The sequence below is a fragment of the Triticum aestivum genome, chromosome 7A (assembly GCF_018294505.1).
Source record: "Triticum aestivum cultivar Chinese Spring chromosome 7A, IWGSC CS RefSeq v2.1, whole genome shotgun sequence".
In the NCBI taxonomy this organism is placed as follows: Eukaryota; Viridiplantae; Streptophyta; class Magnoliopsida; order Poales; family Poaceae; genus Triticum; species Triticum aestivum.
This window is the reverse complement of record NC_057812.1, coordinates 522220111-522226457: the sequence shown is the minus strand read 5'-3', so window position 1 is coordinate 522226457 and position 6347 is coordinate 522220111. Positions and strand designations below refer to the sequence as shown.

Below are 6347 nucleotides of genomic sequence, written 5' to 3'. Positions count from 1 at the left end.
AGAGAGAGAGATGAAGAAGAAGGAAGGGAGAGAGAGAGATGCGCTGCTCATCCGCTGGTCCGGCCAGGGTCCGGTCGCCGGCGGCGAGGCGAGGTGGAGGAGGTCCGACCGGCACGGTCGGGCGGCGGGGTACTGGCGTAGCTCGGGCTCGGATGAATTTCCCAAGGCCCGATATGGGTCTCAGCGGGCTGCAGATTCGCCCCGAAGGAGCAGTGCGAAACGTTTTTTTATTAATTTACTGGACTGCGGGTTCAATTACTCAGAATTGTAAGTGCTTTTTTGCAAAAAAGGCGCGACGGTGAATCCGGAGACCCAATCCGTGCTTTATTATTAGGGAGAGACTAGTACAAATGCCCGTGCGTTGCACCGGGCAAAAAAGGGCACAATCTGCTTCATGTGCCATTATGCATCATTTTTATGTCCAATTTAAATAAACATAGATAATTAGGTTAATTTTGGTAATTTTCTTATTTTTAATAAAAGTTAATTCACATTTTCGTAAAAATTGGGACACTATTTGTCTTGTCCCAAACAAACACTTGCAGCATTAGTTTACAAAGAACATCTGAAGCATTAGTATCAGAAGACTAACCTCAACATATACACATGCTCTTCCTATGCCATCACTCTAGAGAAATTGTACAACCAGAAGGGGATAAACCATGCTGCTAGCTGTTATAGTTGGACATACAAGTCATTGTACTCTAGAAGCTAAATAGCAGAGGTAATGCTCCATCAACAAAATTCCAGTGTCACAGTCTCACAGATGATCATTGATGTGTTCTTGCACATCCGGCTGCAGTGAGATCTGGGACCATCTTTTCTGGTCCTGCCATTTCAGTTTCTCGTGTTGGTGATCCATTGAAATCCCCCGGGCACCGGCTTTGACCCCGACCTGCTTATCTGGGATGCCAAGATCATTTTCTGCAAACCCTTCTCTATGGAGGACTTCATTGCAGCTGGCTGGAATAGTTGAAAGCAAAGGAATGTGAGGAACGGCCACATGAAAGAATTCATGTGAACATATCGGACATGGTTGCTTTGATAGAACATTCTTCTGAACGAAGCAGGTTGTACAAAGACTACAAACAAAGTACCCCATCCGTTTCTAAATAAAGTCTTAGAGGATTTTTCAATATGGACTACAAACGGTGGAAATGGGTGAATCTCACTTTAAAATCCATCTATATACATCCTTATCCATGTGATATTATGCACTATAGTTTAACATCTGTAATAAAGTTGCATTAATTATTATTTTTAGAGTCTGAAGTTTGCACGTTAAGAAGCCCTCTTAGCGTTCTTTATCTGATGGTAGATTAGTTTGGAATAGTTTGTGAATCAATTTTTATTTTTTACTTTTTTCTGAAAAACATGAATATTTCTTTGTTTTTAAAAGTGAATGTTTTATTAAAACTCGATTTTTTTAGGGAGAACATTATTTGAATGTTTTTTAAATATTGTGAATACTTTTTATTTTGGTTTTTAAGGAAAATTTGACCAGTTTTTAGAAAGTGTGAATAAATATATAACTATGTACATTTTTTTAACTATTTTTACTATGTTGATTTTTATCAATAGAGTTTGTTGCTTGGTTGGGAAGATTCTTTTTATTTTTTTCATCATTTAGGCTTAGCCAATAAAAAGCACTTCACGTACACACTTCACTTACAGATAAAACACACTCTCTTTTTCTATATATAAAAAAAGACACCCAAACTCATCTCCCTTCCCCCGTTTTCCATTCTCAAGAGTCCCCCTGCCAGAGACCAATTCTCTAGATTTCTTTCCGTAATTGCTATTATATTGGCACACCCTATACTAATAAGCACCCCCACCAATTTACCTTGAAGCAATTGTAGGTCCCCTGCAATGTCTGCAGCTTGGAAGATGGCATGAACCACTGGATCTCTGCTAGAAGCGTCGGAAACATGTCATGAGCCACCGGCGAAGGCTTCTTTAGCGTGGAGTTCGCTCCCGATGATCCTGAAACCCAAAATTTCAACGAATAATAACATGAGATCCAGGCACATCTCGGAACAATTACAACACCAATTCAGACGGAGCACTCACTAACCTTGCATCTGATGGAGGTTGGGACACTTGAAGCTGACGACGTACTCTGGGAGGATCCTCATGTTCATGTCCTTGCCCCAAACAACATACCACTGTGGGTTCTACATGTTGTCGATGGCACTGTCGTAATTGTCACTGCTGGGGTGGAGCTTGGAGGACCCGGCCGGGATGGCCTCTGGCCGGCCCAACATAACACGACACAACATGATATGCGCCTCACCGTTCTCATCTGCATTTGCTAGCATTGCGCTGCATAAAAATGATTTCATACTCATAAGTTCCTTTATGCACTGCTTCACAGAACATTCAGAACATATTTCATCACCCGGACTCTAGGTAGCAGGAAACATGATTTAGTTTTGCTCGTATTCCTCCCTTCCACAAACCATTACCCAATCAAATTACTGCATTCATAGATAAACTAATACTGTCGTTCATGCAAACTTGTTTCCCCATAATTTTTGAGCTAGGAGTATGAATCAAGATATAGAAACCAAAGGCTAAAATAACATGGAATCAATTATATTATGGGACGGAGGGATAATATGAATGCAATTTGGAACAGATCCTGAATTGGTAACTGTGTCTGATAAATTATCCTACAGCTATATGCCTATATTCATGCTTGCCATCGATCAAAACCACAAATTCAGAACTCTGACCTGACCTGGCATAAGGAGACCGAGGCGGCGAGAGGTGGACGTCGTCGCCGTGCGCGCGATGGAGAAGGACCCGGTTGTTCATCCTGCCGAACCCGTGCTCCACCGCTGCCGCGGCCACATCCACCGATGGAGCGCCATACCACGCGAACTTGGCATTGCCCCCGTCGGCGCCGCACGCAGCGGCTAGGAGCTGGCCCTGCATCTTGTTGCTGCTCTCGTTGGACCTCTCATCCACCTCGGACGAGGCCCCGTACTCCAGCTCAGGCTCACCTCTCTTCCTCTTCATCCCGCTCTCTGGAATAGGGAAGAAGCAGATTTTCAAAAATGAAATCTATTGTTATAGCCCTCAAAAAGCAAAAATAAGCAAATTAATTTTCTGAGCACAAACACACCGAGATAAGATAAGCATGACTTATTTTTCTGAATACAAACACAATGACATAAGATAATCTAAATGAGGCATCATAAATTAATTTTCTGAATACAAACACCATGACATAAGAGAATTTAAATGAGGCATCATGCCATCAGGAGCCGAGCGATGGAAACTTTCTGGTTAGGATTAGAAACATGGTTGATTCTGAGAAAAAAATGTAGGAGATGACACCTCCCTTTGAAGAGAAAAAATGTGAGAGATGATGATTCCTGATCTCACTGAGTTTGTGCAAGCTGTACAAAAAAAATTCACATAAAACTTGTAATCAAGTAGTTGTAGTGCAACCTTCAATGTTTGGCCGGCAGCTAGAATATTAAATGAGAAGACAATGATCTTTTTTGATTATTTGTCACAGTACTGCAGCTAATCACCCTAGAAGGTCTTTCTGTAGTAGGTTAAAGAAAATTCAGGTTGACGCTGAAACATCCACAATAAGAACCTCGCTTTCAGAATATGCTTTTAGACAAAGAGCACAAGACCAGCTTGCCAATGTTGAATTTTTCGATTTCCTAGCTTATAGCAGCACGGACTTCATCAGATTAAAGTAAAACAGCTTCGGCTTCTACCTGTTTGATCAAACAGAGTAAATCATGTCACTATCCGGACCAGATTTCATGACTTCGCATGAACCGCAAATCACATGGTAGATCAGACAATCACCTAGCATGTTGTAGGCATACATAAGAAAATATGCTCAAGGGATTAAATCAAATGAGAGAATGGAAGAGGCAAATCAGGAGAGAGAGGGGGAGATAGCAGTACCGAATGCATGGATGTAGCCTTGCCATGGCAGCCTACACATCAGGCCTGCTGCACGGGGAGTGCTTGAGAGTGGCAGGAGATTAGGCTGGATTGAGGACTCCACCATGTCGCTGCTCTCATCGGACCTCTCATCCACCTCGGACGACGCCCCGTCCCCCAGCTCATGCTCGCCCCTCTTCCTCTTCCTCCCGCTTTCTGGCACAGGGAAGAAGCAGGCCCCGCGGTCAATCCAGCCCATGGCGACCACCTTGGCGGTGCCAGCGTCGATGCGCACCATCCACAGGAAGTCGAACAGGAACTCCCTGCCGCCATACGCGGCCTCTGCGACCACCCTCCCGTCCAGGAACGCCCGGCGCAGAGGCACAGCCGCCTCGCCCTCGACATCAGCCCATGCGCCGCCCTCGAAGCAGAGGAACCTGACCAGAGCGCCGCTCCGCCGTTCTGCCAGCCCCGGAGGAGCGGGGGCGGACCGGCGCCCCCGATGCCGCCAAAAGCCACGGCGGGCCGCGGGCGTGAGATGCGGCGGATCCTGCCGGTCTCGTCCGGATTCGGCGACGGTGGAAAGAGGATGGGCACCGGGGAGAGGGGGACGGGGGCGCGGCGGCGGCGGCAGCGAGCACGCCTGCGTCGAGCGCGGTGCTTTCCGGAATCAGTCGACGGTGGAAAGCAACGAGAGGTGAGAGAGATCAGAAGAGACAGGGATGAGGGGAAAATCAGCGACAGATAGACTTTTTTAGTTCGCACTCGTGTTCGTGTTGGAGACGGATTGCTCCTTCGTGTGCGAGACCGACGACGACGTGTTTTTTCCTCTACCCTGTTGATGATGCCCATATGGAGTGCGGGTTGATTTCATAAAAGATGAGGGACTTGTTTGCAAAAAAGCAGCGACGGTGAACCCGGAGACCCAATCCGTGCTTTATTATTAGGGAGAGATTAGGGAGAGATAGACTAAACTAGTGATAAAATAAGAAACTAAAAGATTCGATTGCAAAATCTAAAGATATACCTTCAAGTGCTAACCTCCCCAACAACGGCGCCAGAAAAGAGCTTGATGTCTACTATACAATCTTCTTCTTGTAGACATTGTTGGGACTTCAAGTGCAGAGGTTCGTAGGACAATAGAAAATTTCCCTCAAGTGGATGACCTAAGGTTTATCAATTCGTGGGAGGCGTAGGATGGATATGGTCTCTCTCAAACAACCCTGCAACCAAATAGCAAAGAGTCTCTTATGTCTCCAACACACCCAATACAATGGTAAATTGTATAGGTGCACTAGTTCGGCGAAGAGATGGTGATACAAGTGCAATATGGGTGGTAGATATAGGTTTTTGTAATCTGAAAATATAAAAACAGCAAGGTAACTAATGATAAAAGTGAGCGAAAACGTCATTGCAATGCGTTGAAACAAGGCCTAGGGTTCATGCTTTCACTAGTGCAAGTTCTCTCAACAATAATAACATAATTAGATCATATAACTATCCCTCAACATGCAACAAAGAGTCACTCCAAAGTCACTAATAGCGGAGAACAAACGAAGAGATTATTGTAGGGTACGAAACCACCTCAAAGTTATTCATTCTGATCGATCTATTCAAGAGTCCGTAGTAAAATAACACGAAGCTATTCTTTCCATTCAATATATCCCAGAGTTTGTACTAGCATAACACCTTAAGACACAAATCAACCAAAACCCTAATCTCACCTAGATACTCCAATGTCACCTCAAGTATCCATGAGTATGATTATACGATATGCATCACACAATCTCAGATTCATCTATTCAACCAACACAAAGAACTTCAAAGAGTGCCCCAAAGTTTCTACCGAAGAGTCAAGACGAAAACGTGTGCCAACCCCTATGCATAAGTTCACAAGATCACTGAATCCGCAAGTTGATCACCAAAACATACATCAAGTAGATCACGTGAATATCCCATTGTCACCGCAGATAAGCACATGTAAGACATACATCAAGTGTTCTCAAATCCTTAAAGACTCAATCTGATAAGATAACTTCAAAGGGAAAACTCAATCCATTACAAGAGAGTAGAGGGGGAGAAACATCATAAGATTCAACTATAATAGTAAAGCTCGCGATACATCAAGATAGTGTCGACTTAAGAACACGAGAGAAAGAGAGAGAGAGAGATCAAACACATTGCTACTGGTACGTACCCTCAGCCCCGAGGGTAGAACTACTCCCTCCTCGTCATGGAGAGCGCCGAGATGATGAAGATGGCCACCGAAGAGAGATTCCCCCCTCCGGCAGGGTGCCGAAACGGGTCCTGATTGGCTTTTGGTGGCTACAGAGGCTTGCGGCGGCGGAACTCTCGATCTAGGTTATTTTCTAGAGGTTTCTGTATTTTATAGAAATTTTTGGCATCGAGAACAAGTCAGGGAGGTACCCAAG

At 44.6% G+C, this 6347-nt stretch overlaps 1 pseudogene; it reads right to left on the bottom strand.

Moving 5' to 3' along the window:
* Nucleotides 1–586: 586 nt before the first annotated feature.
* LOC123153450 (probable inactive poly [ADP-ribose] polymerase SRO2) lies at nt 587–3024 on the bottom strand (annotated as a pseudogene).
* Nucleotides 3025–6347: the final 3323 nt, after the last annotated feature.